Source organism: Lolium perenne, chromosome 4, assembly GCF_019359855.2.
Source record: "Lolium perenne isolate Kyuss_39 chromosome 4, Kyuss_2.0, whole genome shotgun sequence".
In the NCBI taxonomy this organism is placed as follows: Eukaryota; Viridiplantae; Streptophyta; class Magnoliopsida; order Poales; family Poaceae; genus Lolium; species Lolium perenne.
This window is the reverse complement of record NC_067247.2, coordinates 348,864,344-348,882,450: the sequence shown is the minus strand read 5'-3', so window position 1 is coordinate 348,882,450 and position 18,107 is coordinate 348,864,344. Positions and strand designations below refer to the sequence as shown.

The following is an 18,107-nucleotide window of genomic DNA, read 5'->3' as shown; positions in this document are numbered from 1 at the left end:
ATTATATAGCTTCTGTTTGGCATGAACTGCTTCATACAGTTTATTTAATTATACAAAAGAGAGAATATTGTCAGCATCAGATGAATTCGTTTCTCTCTTCAATCTATACCTATACCTAATAATAAAGAAAATAAGGCTTCTTGTTGGTCCGTTTTTTTATTACCCCTGACTTTTAGTCGAAATTACAGCGCGTTGCCACCGCGAAGTGAAATAACGATTGGTTTTAAGACACCAGTGGAGGGGATCCCCTCCTCTGCCTCCTCCTTCGGCGGAAACGCCCAGCCTCCTCCTCCACTGGAGGAAACGGCCCTCCGCTCCCCTTTCTCCTTCTCCACAGGTAGCCGCGCCCTGCATCTGCGTTCGATTCTGGCAACCCCTTCCAGCGCAGATCGATCCTACGCCCCAAGAGCTCTATCTGACAACCACATCGCGCGAATCTGACGCCATCTATCTGATGCAATGGCGCACGGCGGCGGCAGCTTCAATGCATAGTGTGGTTGCGATGGCTTGAGGCACGCGGGGCGGAGGGCTTGAGGACGAGAGGGCCAGGAAGTAGAACCGGATCTGCATCGTGCCAGACGCTTCCTTGGTCATCAAGTACTCCACCTCCGGGATTAGATCTGGCCATGGGCAGCCCGGCCCGAGCGGCCCGACCCGGCCCGAAAAACTCGGGCCTGGGCCGAGATATGTTGGCCCGGCACCCGAGCCGGGCCGGGCCTGGGTAGCCCGAAAACTGAGATTAAGCCTACGGCCCGGCCCGCGGCCCGACGGCCCGGCGGGCTTGGTGTGTTTTTGGCCGGGCTTGGGCCGAATTTTTTGCGTCGGGCCTACCTCGGGCCGGCCCGAGGCCCGGCCCGGCCCGACACATGCCCAGGTATGTCCGGGATACATCCGGCCTCCTTTCCTCCTCTACCGTCGCTCTCGAAACGATGCAAAACAGCAGAGGATGCAGCATGCCGCCCCGACCCCAGCCTCCCGTCGGGCCCCTTTTACCACCCCGCCACCCCGTCCCCCGTACAGGCGTCGATTTAGGCGCCTATCCCTCCCTGCACGGCTGCGCCCCATCCCGTGCGCGAGCGCTACCAACAGCGTCGCAGTTGCCGCGCGTCTGCAGGCAGGCGGAGCTCCTGCTCATGCCCACTTCAGGTTTGGTTTTCTTGATTCGTATTCTACCGAGACATTCTAGATGAACTTGTTTGACTCGTCGTGGGCAGAAGCCGCAGAACAGTGGGACAACGACAACGATCCGAGCCTGCTGTGATTTGACTTTAATTTGCTGTTGGATTTAGAACGCTTTACACCGTTGTCTGGATGGTCGATCGTTTGGGTTTCTGCATATTGATTTATTCATTGCTTGGACCGTCTCCAGCTGTGAGAAATTTGCCGTAGATTGGTTGTATTTACTTCAGAGCGTGGTGCCTATTTGGCAAATGTCACATTTAAAATTCAAATCCGAAGAGACGTTGTCTGAATTCTGCGTTCATGATGTACTGGATGTGGTGCCTATGCCTGCAGCCAAAATGGCGATGTAAGTTGATCGGCTATTTAACTTAGTGACACTGATGACTTTTCTCTGCTATTTGTATTCTTCTGTTCTGAACATCTCCCGGCATTTATCCTGGTCCTCAGCTTAATGAAATTGAAGCAACGCTGCTGCCTTCTGTCCAAAAAAAAAAACACTGATGGTAGATACCTCCTGCCTACATGTTTTCTTCACTCACCAGCTCGGTTTACATTCTGTCTATTCTGTCCTGGTTGTAGGAAAGTAGGCTGACATGTTCATCGGAACAAACGCTGTTTAGACATTATTTCATCATTTTTTTTCTCGGTAGTTCAATAATTACATCTTTATATTCCTAATACAGCAACATTGTCCATATCAAAAAGTGCAACTTTTAGTTCATAATAGCACTTTGTACTTTGGCCAATTGATTTAAATAGATCCTATATTTATACGGTGTATAGATGGAAAGGTGCACTATAAGAGCTCGCAAATTTGTCTAGTCCTGTGGTGAATACAAAAGCCTACCACCTTATTGTTTCTTCAAAGGTGAGGCAAGCCTCTTAGTAGATGTAAGAGGGACAACTAGATAGACAATGCAAGCTGTAAAATTAATAGTATGTTTTTCATATGCATGGAATTCTAAACTTTTTTTGCGTTCGTTGAAACACTCAATCATATTTCTTATACTAAATAATATGTATTTCTATGCCACCATGTACCAACAAAAATTTAACCCTTCTGATCCATAAAAAAAAGTGTTATGGGTTTAGTTGATTTTAGTCTCCCGGTGCAACGCACGGGCATTTTTCCTAGTCATATAGAAACTTGAAACCAATTCTTTTTGCTAATTGTTTTTCTACAATCATCATATAGAAACAATCAGCAGCAAACGAACCATTAAATTTAAGAAGAGCAACCCGATGAGGTTCAACTGAAGGAAATAATATCCTCTTATCTTCTCTTTCACAGGGACCAGTCCAAACATGAGAAATAACTCTTAAAGTGTTCTTTTTTGGTAAAAAGATGACCAAGCAACGACCACAATTCATGCATAGTTCTTAGTGTATCAGATAATGCGTTTTCAAAGAATCACATAACCAAGGAAATATTCAGAAATCTAGATATACGGCGTGGAAATGAAGTAACCAGGAAGTAACCGTGGTATATGGAGATACATCGGTATCTCTGTGGTTGCAGAATTATGGTTTTGACTGTAGTCATGGAAGAACTTTTGAAGTACAAAACGGTCGACTAAGCTTTATGCTTTCTTCGAAACTTGGAGTTTCCAGATATGATCAGGTAATACAATTTAAAGTATAGCACTTCGCCCGAAAAGACACTATCTGAGTCCAACTCCAAATTTACTTGAGCTGAATCATGAGGTGTCTAGCTTAGGAAAAGCAATACAAGTATATACAGAATTCAATCGAAAAAAGCGGATAAATTTGAGGTAGTGAATGCTAATTCTTACAACCAACAACAAGACATTAAAGCTTTGCTATCTCTTACAAACTACAGTAAGACATTCAATACTTACTCAACTGACACTATTGAACCATTACTCTTGAAAATTTGGAAGTACCACAAAAATGAACTAATATATCCCTACAAAGAAAAGGGAACGACAAGTTTTAGGATCAGTGGGGTTTGAGTCCACGGGGATGGCATGGCTTCATGATTTCAAGATAAAGATACATACAGAATCTTCAACTCTGGCAAACAACAAGCTAAAATGCTGGCTCAAACAATTTAATTGACCTAACATCTCAAGTTCTCAACCAACCTAAAAAGCAGACAAAAGATTACATTTTTTAAAGGACTGAATATGGCTGCTATATTATAGTGTCTCACGAGGCACCGTGAATTTTTACTCCGACTGTTTCTTTTTGTATTCATGCCCTGGGCTTGTTATTGGTGTCACACATTAACAAGGATTTGTGGATGCCGAGTGGATAACGATGATCTAGGAACCGAAACATCGAGGAGGCTTGTAGAGGAGGACGAATAGCGCATCCTAGAATCTGTGCTGAACCTGTGGAGGAATGCGCGGAGGAGGTTTTGCATTGGGTCGTCCACACCATGAACAAACAGCGGCGTCGTGGCAGACAACCGCCTCATCGATCTGCATCTGCGTGACTGCATCACGGATGATAGGAGAGTGCGACCGACGGCAATGAACTGACGGAAGAAGATGGCGGTGGAGATACTGACTACCAGATCAGGCGTCCCCATGAGCCGTGCAATGCTGCGCCGCTTCCCTGTGTGCTCCTCCTTGCTGCCGTCGGCGGCGACGGCGCCACACAAGAGGCGGTGGAGCTCAATCTAGCACCTCGCGCCATGAATTGGAGCGGGCTTGTAGAAAGCGGACAACACCCGGCGCCGGCTGTCGTCCGGCGTATTTCTACCAGCCGCCGCCGCTCTCCACTCGAGAACCTGTGGGTCGGCCTCTCAGATAGCGAACCTGACACGTTGACCCCAGAGGCCCAAACGAACCGACCAAGCATCCTAGCAGGGCTCACCCGACAGATAACCTCCATGCGTGGCACCACCAGGGCCGGCTCTGGACCAGGGCAGCAGGTGCGACCGCCCGGGGCCCAGCCTAAATAGGAGCCCAATATATTAGCTATACAAGCACGTATACATGGAATAGTAGAGGAAAAAAAAGGCCCACTATTGCACTGCACAGGCCAGCGTCGTCCAAGTCCAACAGGGAAGAATCACACTAGCGAGCGTCCAAATCCTATTCCCTCGACTGTTCGTTTTCTTTTCGTTCTCGACTTCTCAATCGAATCCCCAATCACGCACAGGCCGCTCGGGACGGAAGCCAACAAGAACACCTCATCCGATCGCCTAAAACAAATTCCCTTTCCTAATCCTTTTCCATTTTCTCGCGGCTCAGGCACGGCCGCGCAGCACTATCGTGGAGGCGGAGGGCCGGCACTGAAGGAGAGTTGGAGACAGGGAGCAGGGATCGGAGATATCAATCAGCAGGTTACATACTTACAGGTAATTAATTCTCTCATCACAAATTCTATGAGACAGCGGACTCTATTTTTCATGTTCTAAATCAAAAATTCTTAATTCGCTGACTGAATTGTTGTGTTTATTTTGTGCATCATTTACAGCTACAACATTCACTCATGTTGACTAAGAAGCATCTCTCTGGTTATCAGAAAACAAACCACAAGAAAGAAAATTCTATGTATTGAAGGTTTGTTCGCATGTTATTTCTCTTTTTCTATGTGTTGTACTAGCTTCTATGATACTTGGTTTGGAACAGAAGAAAAAAAAAATCATGGTACTGAAAAAATATCGGTGTTTATACAATTGATTTCATGGTATCAATAGAATTCGCCATGGGGCCTTCAAAATCTTAGAGCCGGCCCTGGGCACCACACGAAGAATCCTGAAGCTAACTCAATCTCAAAACAAAATGCGTTGCAGCGAGGCCCAAAAAACAGCGTGGCTGGTTCTGGTTGGATCAACCACGACTCGTTGACCAAGGGTCCATCACTGAACCAAGGCAGGAAGGCAGGGTGTCCAACAAGAAGTCAAGAACGACACCCAGCTGGTAGGCCCCGCGATAGAGACATGCAAAGCGCTCACAGCTCGTCTAAACACTGGGAGCTTAGTGCTCTTCTAAGATGTACAGTACTATTTTTTAGTAATGCCACATAGAATAATTGTTAGGGTCTCTCTAGGGCTCAGTTAACTAAGAATTAACTTAACTCTCAGTAGATTGACCCTGACCTTCTTCTTCACCTCCGACGAGAAACCACCGTCGGCCTCCCCCGCAACCACCGTCGGCCGACTGCCGTCCACCTCACCCGCGACCAGAGCGTTGTTGCGCACTTTGCCGCTCTTCCCTGCCCCAAGCTACCCCCTCAGCTAGTTCGGCACTGCCCCGGCCATCCCTTTAACTCTGGCGAGTGGCCGCATCCTCTCCAGCACTGGCACACCCCCACCCCACCTCCGCCCTAAGTTTTTTGCGCCCCTCCACCGCCTTCGTTACCAGGAAGAAGAGACGGAAGAGGATAAGGAGGACACCGCACAAATCTAGATGCGTTCACCTAACGGTGGAAAAAGTTACTGAGCCCTAGCAAAACTGTAATCATTAAGGTAGATGTAAGATAAACGGAGAAAAGATGATTGTCAAGTCTCTTCAGCATACAGATCTTTGACGAAGCATGATCCTATTATTCCTGCTATCAAATGGCTTTGGAAAAGTTGCTGCCAAGATAAACATAGAGTGTTTTTCTGGTTACTGATCCACAACCGTTTAAACACAAGAGCCCTCTTGCAAAGAAAGAATTTCTTTATGACAGACTACACATGCATCATGTGTAATCAAGCAGTTCTTGAGACTAGAGATCATTTATTTTTCACTTACCCGTTTGCAATACAATGTTGGAAGTACATGTTGATGGGATTCGTAGCATAGAAAACAAAAAATTTCCTACCGCGAGAACGAAAAACAAGCCAAGATGCAATCTAGAAGATGGTAGCAACGAGGGGATCACGAGACTAACCCTTGAAGATTTCCAAAGCCTACGAGATTAGATCTCGTTGTTGCAGAAGATGATCACTTGCCGCTTTCAAAAGCGCGTAGAAGATCTTGACAGTGCCACAATCGGGCAGCACCTCCGTACTCGGTCACACGTTCGGTGTTGATGAAGACGTCCTTCTCCCCGTTCCAGCGGGCAGCGGAAATAGTAGATCCTCCTCGGAGTCCCGGTAGCACGACGGCGTGGTGGCGGTGGTGGTGGAGATCTCCGGCAGGGCTTCGCCAAAGCATATGCGGGAGAGGAGGAGGAGGAGGAGCGCGGCTAGGGTTTGGGAGAGGGGGCGCCGGCTAGGGCAGCCTTGAGGGGTGCGGACAACTTGTGGTCTTAGGGTGGCCGGCCCCCTCCCCTTGTCCCTCATTATATAGGTGGAACACATCTAGGGTTTGCCCAAGTCTTCGAATAAGACCCCAATTCAAAACTGCCATATGGACGAAACCTAGTTGGGTTGGGACTCTCCCCTTTCCCCCCTTGCTTGGCCGGCCAAGGAGGTGGAGTCCACCATGGAATCCACCCTCCCACTTGGTGGGCAAGTTAGGGTTGGTGGAGTCCAACCGGGACTCCACCTTCCATAGTGATTTATTCCGGATAATTCTAGAAACCACCTTCCATAAATTCACCGGATCATTTCCAAACTTGGAAAGTGACTTCCTATATATGAATCTAATTCTCCGGACCATTCCGGACCTCCTCGTGATGTCCTGGATCCCATCCGAGACTCCGAACAAAACTTCGAACTCCATTCCATATTCCATATCTACTTAAACGACATCAAACCTTAAGTGTGTCACCCTACGGTTCGTGAACTACGCAGACATGGTTGAGACTTCTCTCCGACCAATAACCAATACCGGGATCTGGAGATCCATAATGGCTCCCACATATTCAATGATGACTTAGTGATCGAATGAACCATTTACATACGATACCGATTCCCTTTGTCACGCGATATTTTTACTTGTCCGAGATTTGATCATCGGTATCTCTATACCTTGTTCAACCTCGTCTCCTGACAAGTACTCTTTACTCGTACCGTGGTATGTGGTCTCTTATGAACCATTCATATGCTTGCAAGCTAATTAGACGACATTCCACCGAGAGGGCCCAGAGTATATCTATCCGTCATCGGGATGGACAAATCCCATTGTTGATCCATATGCCTCAACTCATACTTTACGAATACCTAATCCCACCTTTATAACCACCCATTTACGCAGTGGCGTTTGATATAATCAAAGTACCCTTCCGGCATAAGTGATTTACATTATCTCATGGTCGAAAGGACTAGGTAACTATGTATCGAAAGCTTATAGCAAATAGAACTTAATGACGTGATCATATGCTACGCTTAATTGGGTGTGTCCATTACATCATTCATATAATGACATAACCTTGTTATTAATAACATCCAATGTTCATTATCATGAAACTATGATCATCTATTAATTAACAAGCTAGTTATACAAGAGGCTTACTAGGGACTCCTTGTTGTTTACATAACACACATGTATCAATGTTTCGGTTAATACAATTATAGCATGGTATGCAAACATTATCATAAACACAAAGATATATTATAATAACCATTTTATTATTGCCTCTTGGGCATATCTCCAACAGTCTCCCACTTGCACTAGAGTCAATAATCTAGTTTATATTTGTAAAGATATAACACATTGGCCTTCCGGTGCTTTATCATGTTTTGCTCACGGGAGAGGTTTTAGTCAACGGATCTGACACGCTTAGAAACGTATGTATTTTGCAATTCATTTGTGTCTCAATGCATCACTCATTTTCCAAATGAGTCGGCATAATCATATATGTTCAGTCCTCTGGTGGAACCTTAATTCCGCGGTCTGAAATATGTCACTAATATTGTCATACACAATATAGCTTCAAAGTTCTGACACTATCGGAACTACACCAAGTTCTCAAAGAACTCTTCGACTTAAACATCCTCAGTCATTATTAAAACAATGACATACCCTGCCTTCGTTTGTAGAATCCGTCACAATATTTAGAACTCATCTAAATCTAGCATAGATAACTTCTAGCTCATTGTGCTACCTTTTAAACAACACTTAGTCCAATTTGAGATTGAAATTGTATTTTATATGTGATAAAACCAATATCGGTGCAACATCTTACAGCGATTTGTTTGTCATTTCTCCATACAAAATTATATATATATCCTTGGTTCTTCTTAAGTACTCAAGAATATTCTTACTGTTTTTCAATGATCATCACATGAATCATTCTGGTACATGCTCATAACACTTTTAGAGCACAAGACATCTGATTGTGTACATATTATTCGTGATCAAAATCACTCATGTGTTTTTACTCATCGAGTGTCAAATACACTCAAGTCTTGTTGAACCTTCACATGACAAGAACATTTTCTTAATATTTCTATATTGAACTACTTCAATATCCATTCTATGTACTTTGACATAAACTTATTATGTGTTAATCTATCTTCATAGATCTTGACACTAAATATGTGTCAGTCCATATCCTTTCATTGAAGTTAATTCTCAATAAAACCTTTTAATCAAGTATATAATTACATCATTTATAACCAACTAAATGTCATCTACATTAAGTATTATAAATATGTCTCAGCGCTCCCACTAAATTTCTTGCAAATGCAAGCATCTTCATCGTTTCTGATGAAATCAAAAACTCTTTGACTATTTCATCCGGTGAAGATTCCAACTCCGCGATACTCACTTCATCCAATTGAAGTTCGTATACCTATCTAGTATTCCACGGACTAGCAAAACTCTTAGTTTGTATCTTGTATACACCTTTAATACACACTTCTGTTAAGTAATATATTTTGCCTTCCTACTAGCATATCTCATAAAAGAAATATGTAGCGATTACTAGAATAATCCACATAGACTATAAGCATTGCTACGGAAGATCTAATCTTATCGTAGTCAACTTTTTGAACTTTGTCGTAAACAACTTTTCGACAAGTCGAGCTTCTTCAAGGATATTCCATCCAAGTCCATCAATTTTATAGATCCATTTACTTTGAAAAAGTATTTATCTACCTTGGATTTCATGGCGTATAGTCATTTTAACGGAGTCAGGGCCCATCATAACTTCTTTGTTTGTAGTTGGTTTATTATTGTTCAAAATCAATCCTTTGTCCACAAATCATTTATTTGATCACAAAGTAAACCATACCTACAAGGTTCAATAAGTACTTCGATCTCCATGGCTAAAACACTTTGTAGTCATGGGAGCCATGATATTCGTGGCCGCTTCCGGAACCAATTCCGATGATGCGCTACTCTGATCATTATGCTCAGGTTCATAAACCTTATCAAGTTCTATTGTCCTCCCACTCAAATACTTCACTAAGAAACAATTTCTTGGAAATAAGTAAGAAACATCGACAAACACTTTTGTCTTTGTCTCCATAGTGGAAAGAATTCCCAATCAATTCTTTGGGATAACCAACAAAGACATTCATCCGATTTTGGTTGTAAACTCTTTAGACCAAAATTTAAAGAAATGACTATTAGGGTTTTTACCCATGCCATAACTTGTATGGTGTCATTTCAACGGATCATGATGATGCTCTATTTAGTGTAAAAGCGATAGTCTCTAAAGCATAATCCACAAAAATATAATGGCTTCATTTTATCTCATCATTAATCCAACAAGGTTTGGATACGTCTTTCGGATACTTCATCATCACTATGATACTCCAAGAAATGTGAGTTGTAGAACAACTTCATAACTCTCTTAGATGTTTGCTAAAACTCGTAATTCAAATATTTCCACCATGATCTAATCATAGATATTTGACTTTTCTATTACGATGATTTCCACTTCATGCTGAAATTTATTTGAATCTATTCAAATGTTTCAAACTTCTTCCTTATCGAATATATCCACATATATATACTCAATTCATTGTTGGAAGTTTTTCATGAAGTAGAAGAATCTCCCGCACACAACTATGCCCAGTGAACCTGATACGTCCATTTTGCATCACTATTTTATATCATAATTTACTGTTATTCATCGATATATTTCATATTTAGAGGTAATAAGTATGTTATTTCATCTATTTTGCATGTTTCATGATTATTGGAGGATCGCACACCGGAGTCAGGATTCTGCTGGAAAAAGTGCCGTCAGAATGCAATATTTCGGAAGATCAACAATTGACGGAATTTATATGAAAAATCCTATTTTTCCAGAAGACGAAGGGAGCCAGAAGGAGGAGCCGAGGAGGGCCGCCGTGGGCCCACCTCACAGGCCGGCGCGAGCCAAGGCCTGGCCACGCCGCCTTGTGGGGAGGGGGCCCACAGCCCCCTCTGGCCTTCTCTCCTTCGCGTACATCTTCGCCCCGAAAACCTAAGCTCCAGAGGATAGTCGCGAAGAGACACAGCCGCCTCTGCGGGGCGGAAAACACCAGAGAGAAAATAGCTCTCCGGCAGGTAGAGATCCGCCGGGGAAATTCCCTCCCGGAGGGGGAAATCGACGCCATCGTCACCGTCATCGAGCTGGACATCATCTCCATCACCATCACCATCATCTCCATCGTCATCACCGCCGTCTCCACCGCTGCACCTCGTCACCGCTGTAACAATTTGGGTTGGATCTTGATTGTTTGATAGGGGAAACTCTCCCGGTATTGATTTCTACTTGTTATTGATGCTATTGAGTGAAACCATTGAACCAAGGTTTATGTTCAGATTGTTATTCATCATCATATCACCTCTGATCATGTTCCATATGATGTCTCGTGAGTAGTTCGTTTAGTTCTTGAGGACATGGGTGAAGTCTAAATGTTAGTAGTGAATTATGGTTGAGTAATATTCAATGTTATGATATTTAAGTTGTGGTGTTATTCTTCTAGTGATGTCATGTGAACGTCGACTACATGATACTTCACCTTTATGGGCCTAGGGGAATACATCTTGTACTCGTTTGCCAATTGCGGGGTTGCCGGAGTGACAGAAACCTAAACCCCCGTTGGTATATCGATGCAGGAGGGATAGCAGGATCTCAGAGTTTAAGGCTGTGGTTAGATTTATCTTAATTACTTTTGTGTAGTTGCGGATGCTTGCAAGGGATATAATCACAAGTATGTATTAGTCCTAGGAAGGGCGGTGCATTAGCATAGGTTCACCCACACAACACTTATCAAAACAATGAAGATTAATTAGCTATATGACGCGAAAGCACTAGACTAAAATCCTGTGTGTCCTCAAGAACGTTTGGTCATTATAAGTAAACAAACCGGATTGTCCTTTGTGCTAAAAAGGATTGGGCCACTCGCTGCAATTGTTACTCTCGCACTTTATTTACTCTTACTTTATTCATCTGCTACATCAAAACCCCCTGAATACTTGTCTGTGAGCATCTACAGTGAATCCTTCATCGAAACTGCTTGTCAACACCTTATGCTCCTCGTTGGGATCGACATTCTTACTTATCGAAAATACTACGATATACCCCCTATACTTGTGGGTCATCAAGACTATTTTCTGGCGCCGTTGCCGGGGAGTGAAGCGCTATTGGTAAGTGGAATTGGTAAGGGGAACTTTTACTGTTAGTGCTGATTTTATTCCTGCCTGCTGCTATAATTCATTATGGAGAGATCTTCTCTTGAATTTTTATTTGGAAAATCTACTACTACTGCAAAGGTAGTGGATGAGGCGCCAGGTGAGGAAGAAGTTCCATACAAAATACCAATGAAAATCATTGAACGTGTTGTGGATAACCGCTATACAGGGGATGGAACTGTCCATCCTGGAGATCATTTACTGTTCTTACATGAATTATGCGGTTTATTCAAGTGTGCAGGTATTGCTATGGATGAAGTGAGGAAGAAGTTATTCTCTATATCGCTGTCTGGTAAAGCGGCGCATTTGTATAAATTATTGGATAATGGGGATTCTCTTGAATGGAATGATATTCTGCCCCGATTTTATTCTAAGTTCTATCCTCCAAGTGAAATTCACAAGGATCGGAACCGCATATATAATTTTTGGCCTCATGATGGAGAGAGTATTGCCCAAGCGTGGGGGAGATTGAAGTCTTTAATGCTCAAATGCCCCATTCATGAGCTTCCTGGTAGTATTATTATTGATAATTTCTATGCAAGACTTTCTTTTCAAGACAAGACATTGCTGGATACTTCTTGTTCTGGATCATTTACACGCAACAAAGAAGAGTTTAAAAGGGACCTTAATCGGATCCAGGAGAATACTGAAGGATGGGAGAACGACAAAGATAGAGAGTCAGGTATAAAATATGATTATAAATGCATTGAAGCTTTTATGGATACTGATAAATTTCGTAATATTAGTGCTACTTATGATCTTGATTCTCAAGTTGTTGCAAATCTTTATAAAGCTTTTGCCTCTCATTATGAATTGCCTAAGAAGAACTTTGATAAGTATCATGAACCGTATAAAGATAAAATTGATTCATCTATAAATAAATGGGTTGTAGTTGAAACTGTTGATCATGTTATTCCTGAAGCTTATATTGAAAAAACTCCTTTCCCTGCTAAAATGAAGGAGTATTCTGTTATAAATAGTGCGGTTAATAAAAGTGAAAAGAAACCTATAGAACCTGAAGAGCAAATAAAAGTTGAACCTGCTGTTGCAATAGTTAAAGATCTTGTGACTGAAAATGTGGAGGATGGTCATATTATTTTCTGTGAAGATACTTCTAATATTGTTTCACATCCTAATAAGTCCAAGAAAACTAGTGTTCCTATGCTATCTGTTAGAATTGGTGATCATTGTTATTATGGTTGATGCGATATTGGTGCAAGTATTAGTGCTATTCCTTATGAGCTTTATACGGAGATTATGCACGAAATTGGTTCTTGTGAACTTGAAGATATTGATGTGGTTATTCGGCTGGCTAATAGAGAAACTATCTCTCCAATTGGTATTGTTCGAGATGTGGAAGTTCTATGTGGTAAGATTAAATATCCTGCTGACTTTTTGGTACTTGGTTCTGCTGCTAGTAAGTATTGTCCTATCATTTTTGGTAGACCTTTTCTAAATACTTGTGGAGCTGTTATAGATTGCAAGAAAGAGAAAATTTTGACTAAATTTGCTGGTGAGTCTTATGAGTTTAATTTCTCTAAATTTGCCAAAACTCCTTATAAAGCTGATTCGCCTAATAATGATTTTAGAGTTGAACAGTGTGCATCTATTGCTCTTGCTCCTAATAATCCTTTGCAGCAACATTTGGAGAATAGTGAGAGTGAAGTTTTTAGGGAAGAAAGAAATGAGCTTGATGAAATTTTCCTTCGTCAACCTATTCTTAAGCATGATTTACCGGTAGAAGATCTAGGTACAACACTACCACCAAAAGAAGATCTTGTTTTTGATTTAAAACCATTGCCTGATAATCTTAAATATGCTCATATTGATGATAAGAAAATATATCCTGTTATTATTAGTTCTAAGCTTTCAGAGTTTGAAGAAGAAAGGTTATTGGAAATATTGAAGAAGCACCGAGGAGCTATTGGCTACACTCTTGATGACTTGAAGGGGATTTCTCCCTCTATTTGCCAACATGTCATTAATATGGAAGATGATGCAAAGCCTGTTGTTGAACATCAGCGTCGTCTAATTCCTAAGATGAAGGATGTGGTAAGAAATGAGGTATTAAAACTTCTTGAAGCTGGTATTATATATCCTATTGCTGATAGTAGATGGGTTAGTCCTGTGCATTGTGTTCCTAAGAAAGGAGGAATGCATGTTGTGCCTAATGATAATGATGAGCTCATCCCTCAAAGAGTAGTTGTAGGGTATAGAATGTGCATTGATTATCGGAAAGTTAATAAGGTTACTAAGAAAGATCATTACCCTTTACCTTTTATTGATCAAATATTAGAAAGGTTATCTAAAAATACTCATTTTTGCTTCCTTGATGGTTATTCTGGGTTTTCACAAATTGCTGTTAAAACTAAGGATCAAGAGAAGACCACTTTCACTTGTCCCTATGGAACTTATGCTTATAGACACATGCCTTTTGGTTTATGTAATGCTCCTGCTACTTTTCAAAGATGCATGTCTGCTATTTTTCATGGCTTTTGCGAGAATATTGTGGAGGTATTCATGGATGATTTTTCTATCTACGGGAATTCTTTTGATAATTGCTTGCGGAACCTTGATAAAGTTTTGCAGAGGTGTGAAGAAACTAACCTTGTTCTTAATTGGGAGAAATGCCACTTTATGGTTAATGAAGGAATTGTATTGGGACATAAAATTTCCGAGAGAGGTATTGAAGTTGATAGAGCTAAAGTTGAAGCAATTGAGAAGATGCCCTATCCTAGGGATGTTAAAGGTATTCGTAGTGTTCTTGGTCATGCTGGGTTTTATAGGAGATTTATTAAAGATTTCTCCAAGATATCAAAACCTCTTACTAATCTTCTTCAAAAAGATGTACCTTTTTTTTTATGATGATTGTAAGGAAGCTTTTGAAACTCTAAAGAAAGCCTTAACAACTGCTCCTATAGTTGAACCTCCTGATTGGAACTTACCTTTTGAAATTATGTGTGATGCTAGTGATTTTGTTGTAGGCGCTGTTCTTGGACAGCGAGTAGATAAAAAATTGAATGTTATTCATTATGCTAGTAAAACTCTTGATGCTTCTCAAAGAAATTATGCTACAACTGAGAAAGAATTGCTAGCTGTAGTCTTTGCTTGTGACAAGTTTAGATCTTATATTGTTGATTCAAAAGTTACAATTCATACTGATCATGCTGCAATTAGATACCTAATGCAAAAGAAAGATGCTAAGCCAAGGCTTATTAGATGGGTACTTCTGTTGCAAGAATTTGATTTGCATATTGCAGATAGGAAAGGTGTTGATAATCCTGTTGCTGATAATTTGTCTAGATTGGAAAATATTGCTTATGATCCTGTTCCTGTTAATGATAGTTTTCCAAATGAACAATTGGCTGTAATAAAGGTGAGCTCGCGAGATAACCCTTGGTATGCCGATTATGCTAACTTTATTGTTTCCAAGTACTTGCCTCCAACCTTTTCAGCCCAGCAAAGGAGGAGATTCTTTTATGACTTGAGGCATTATTTTTGGGATGACCCACACTTATATAAAGAAGGAGAGGATGGTATTCTGCGAAGATGTGTTCCCGATATGAACAACAAGAGATATTGAGTAAATGTCATGGTAGTGCTTATGGAGGACATCACGCCGGAGATAGAACCGCGCAAAAGGTTCTACAATCAGGTTTTTATTGGCCAACTCTCTTCAAGGATGCAAGTAAGTTTATTTTATCTTGTGATGAATGTCAAAGGGTTGGTAATATCTCCAGACACAATGAAATGCCTATGAATTATACTCTTGTTATTGAACCATTTGATTGTTGGGGATTTGACTTCATGGGACCTTTTCCCTCTTCAGAAGGTAACACTCATATACTTGTCGCTGTTGATTATGTTACTAAATGGGTGGAAGCCATACCCAAAAAAAGTGCTGATGGTGAGACCTCTTTAAGAATTCTTTTAGATATTATTTTTCCTCGATTTGGAGTTCCTAGATATATTATGACTGATGGAGGTTCTCATTTTATTCATGGTGGTTTTAGAAAAACTCTTGCTAAATATGGTATTAATCATAGAATTGCTTCCGCTTATCATCCTCAAACTAGTGGGCAAGTAGAATTATCAAATAGAGAGATTAAATCTATCTTGCAAAAGACTGTTAATAAAACTAGAAAGAATTGGGCTAGTAAATTGAAGGAAGCACTATGGGCTTATAGAACTGCTTATAAAAATCCCATGGGTATGTCACCGTATAAAATGGTTTATGGAAAAGCTTGTCATTTACCTTTAGAACTAGAGCATAAAGCTTATTGGGCTGTAAGAGAACTGAATAAAGATCCTAAACTAGCCGGTAAGAAAAGATTGCTACAATTGAGTTCTCTAGATGAATGGAGAAGTGAAGCTTATGAAAATGCTAAACTCTTTAAAGAGAAAGTTAAGAAATGGCATGATAGAAGGATTATCAAAAGAGAATTTAATATTGGGGATAAAGTCTTATTGTATCGGTCTCGTCTCAGATTCTTTGCAGGGAAATTACTCTCAAAATGGAAAGGACCATATGTCGTTGAGGAGGTGTATCGTTCAGGAGCGATTAAAATTAGTTCTCTCCAAGGCGATGCCTCACAAGTGGTGAATGGACAAAGACTCAAGCATTATATCTCAGGTGATTCTTATAATGAAGATGTTGATGTTATTCGAGTGGAAACTCCGGAAGCTTTCATCAAAGGACAAATTGACAGTCCGGCAGAATTCGACTTTGAATAGGTAACAGTACTGGTAATAAAAATTTCGCGATTTACTTTCCAAACAATGTTTTTACTGTTTTTGGTAAATATGAAAAATTACGAGATCGAAACGGAGTGGAGGAGACGCACGAGGGCGTGCCCCCATAGGCCGGCGCGGGCCCCAGCCTGGCCGCGCCGCCCTATGAGGTGGCCACCTCGTTGCCCCTCTCCGACTCTGGTTCAACCTGGTACCTTCCTTTTGTTGTAAAAATTCCTGCTATATAATCCCCCGGACCCCTGGAGGTCCGTATATCGTTTTCTCGACGTGTTTTGTTTCGGGCTGTTTCTGCCAGGATCTGTTTTCAATCTAGAAGCACCATGGTCTCCAACAACAAGGCCAAGGGGCTCTCGGATGAAAATATTCAAGATCCCGAGTGGAAAGAGGTGGACGAGAGCGTCAAGGAAGAAGATGAAGAAGAAGTGGAGGAAGACTCGCGTGCGTACCCGCGTACTGCCATCGCAAGCATCGAGGTGGTGGAAAACCCTTTCAGTGCCAGGAGGAGCGCAAGAATTCACACCGGAGGAAGGGTTCCACGTCACTACTTAGCTCCGAAGACATCTTCTTCAGGCACTTACCATCCCTTCTGCAATCTAATTTACAATAGTCAAATTGAAAGGACTCCCAAGGCAGCATTGCCTAGCAATTGGGATATAGATCGTTCTAACACTGCAGGAAGGATGAAGCCTGAAGCTGAAGAGTGGGGAAATAACTCTAAGAGTTGGGACTCGCCGTCGGACATACTTCTTAGCCGCGTCGAGCACAATTCGGAGATGATTCGCCACCTCATGTACAAAATTGATGAGCTTCAGGAGCTTGTTGAGAAACTTGTCAAGAATTCATCATCACCACCGCCGAAGGAGTAATTCATCATCGGTATTGGCATCCCCTTGGTTTGTTCCAAGCTTGGGGGAGTGTCGCGGTATCACATCATCACTATCTTTTACTTTTTACTATCAAGTAGTGTTATATCATCAGTAGGGAAGTTATCATATAAGATGGGTTGCAGTGTGGAAGTATCTCTCCTTAGTTGGTTGTCTATGTATCCCTTGGTGTGAGTTATCGTTATGAAATATTAATGAGAAGTCTTATCATTTACATATTGCACATCTTATTTTAGTTTGCAATCTCTATTATATGATTGATCTTGTTATTAGTATTGGTATCACTTTGGGAGCATTGAGTAAATCTATTTGGTTTTGGCAAACTTAGCATTGGTCAATAGCAACAACACTTTGAGGTTTAAGTAGAAAATAGAAATACATGTAGATATGTTGTTTCATTGTCTTTCTTTCTTGCTAGCTCCTTAGCTTATTATTTTGAGGTTAAAATTGTTTGTGCTTACAAGGAAGATGCATGATTGTTTCTATCACATGTATATTTGTTTGTTTCCCTCAACTCTTATGCTTGCTAATTAACCTTGCTAGCCAAAAACCTGTACCGAGAGGGAATGCTTCTCGTACATCCAAACCTTAATCCAAACCTATGCCATTTGTGTCCACCATAACTACCTACTACATGGTATTTTCTGCCATTCCAAGTAAATACTTCGTGTGCTACCTTTAAACAATTCAAAATTTACTATCTCTTATTTGTGTCAATGTGTTAAAGCTCATGAGGAAGTATGTGGTGTTTTATCTTTCAATCTTGTTGGGCAACTTTCACCAATGGACTAGTGGCTTCATCCACTTATCC

The 18,107-nt window shown here is 41.4% G+C and overlaps 1 long non-coding RNA gene across 1 annotated transcript; it reads left to right on the top strand.

Annotated features, from left to right (window-relative positions):
- The first annotated feature begins 4,175 nt into the window (after positions 1 to 4,175).
- LOC127349219 (uncharacterized) lies at positions 4,176 to 6,385 on the top strand. The gene is made up of 3 exons (XR_007880157.2): positions 4,176 to 4,510; positions 4,630 to 4,715; positions 4,949 to 6,385. It is a non-coding gene; the product is annotated as an uncharacterized lncRNA (long non-coding RNA).
- The last annotated feature ends 11,722 nt before the right edge of the window (positions 6,386 to 18,107 follow it).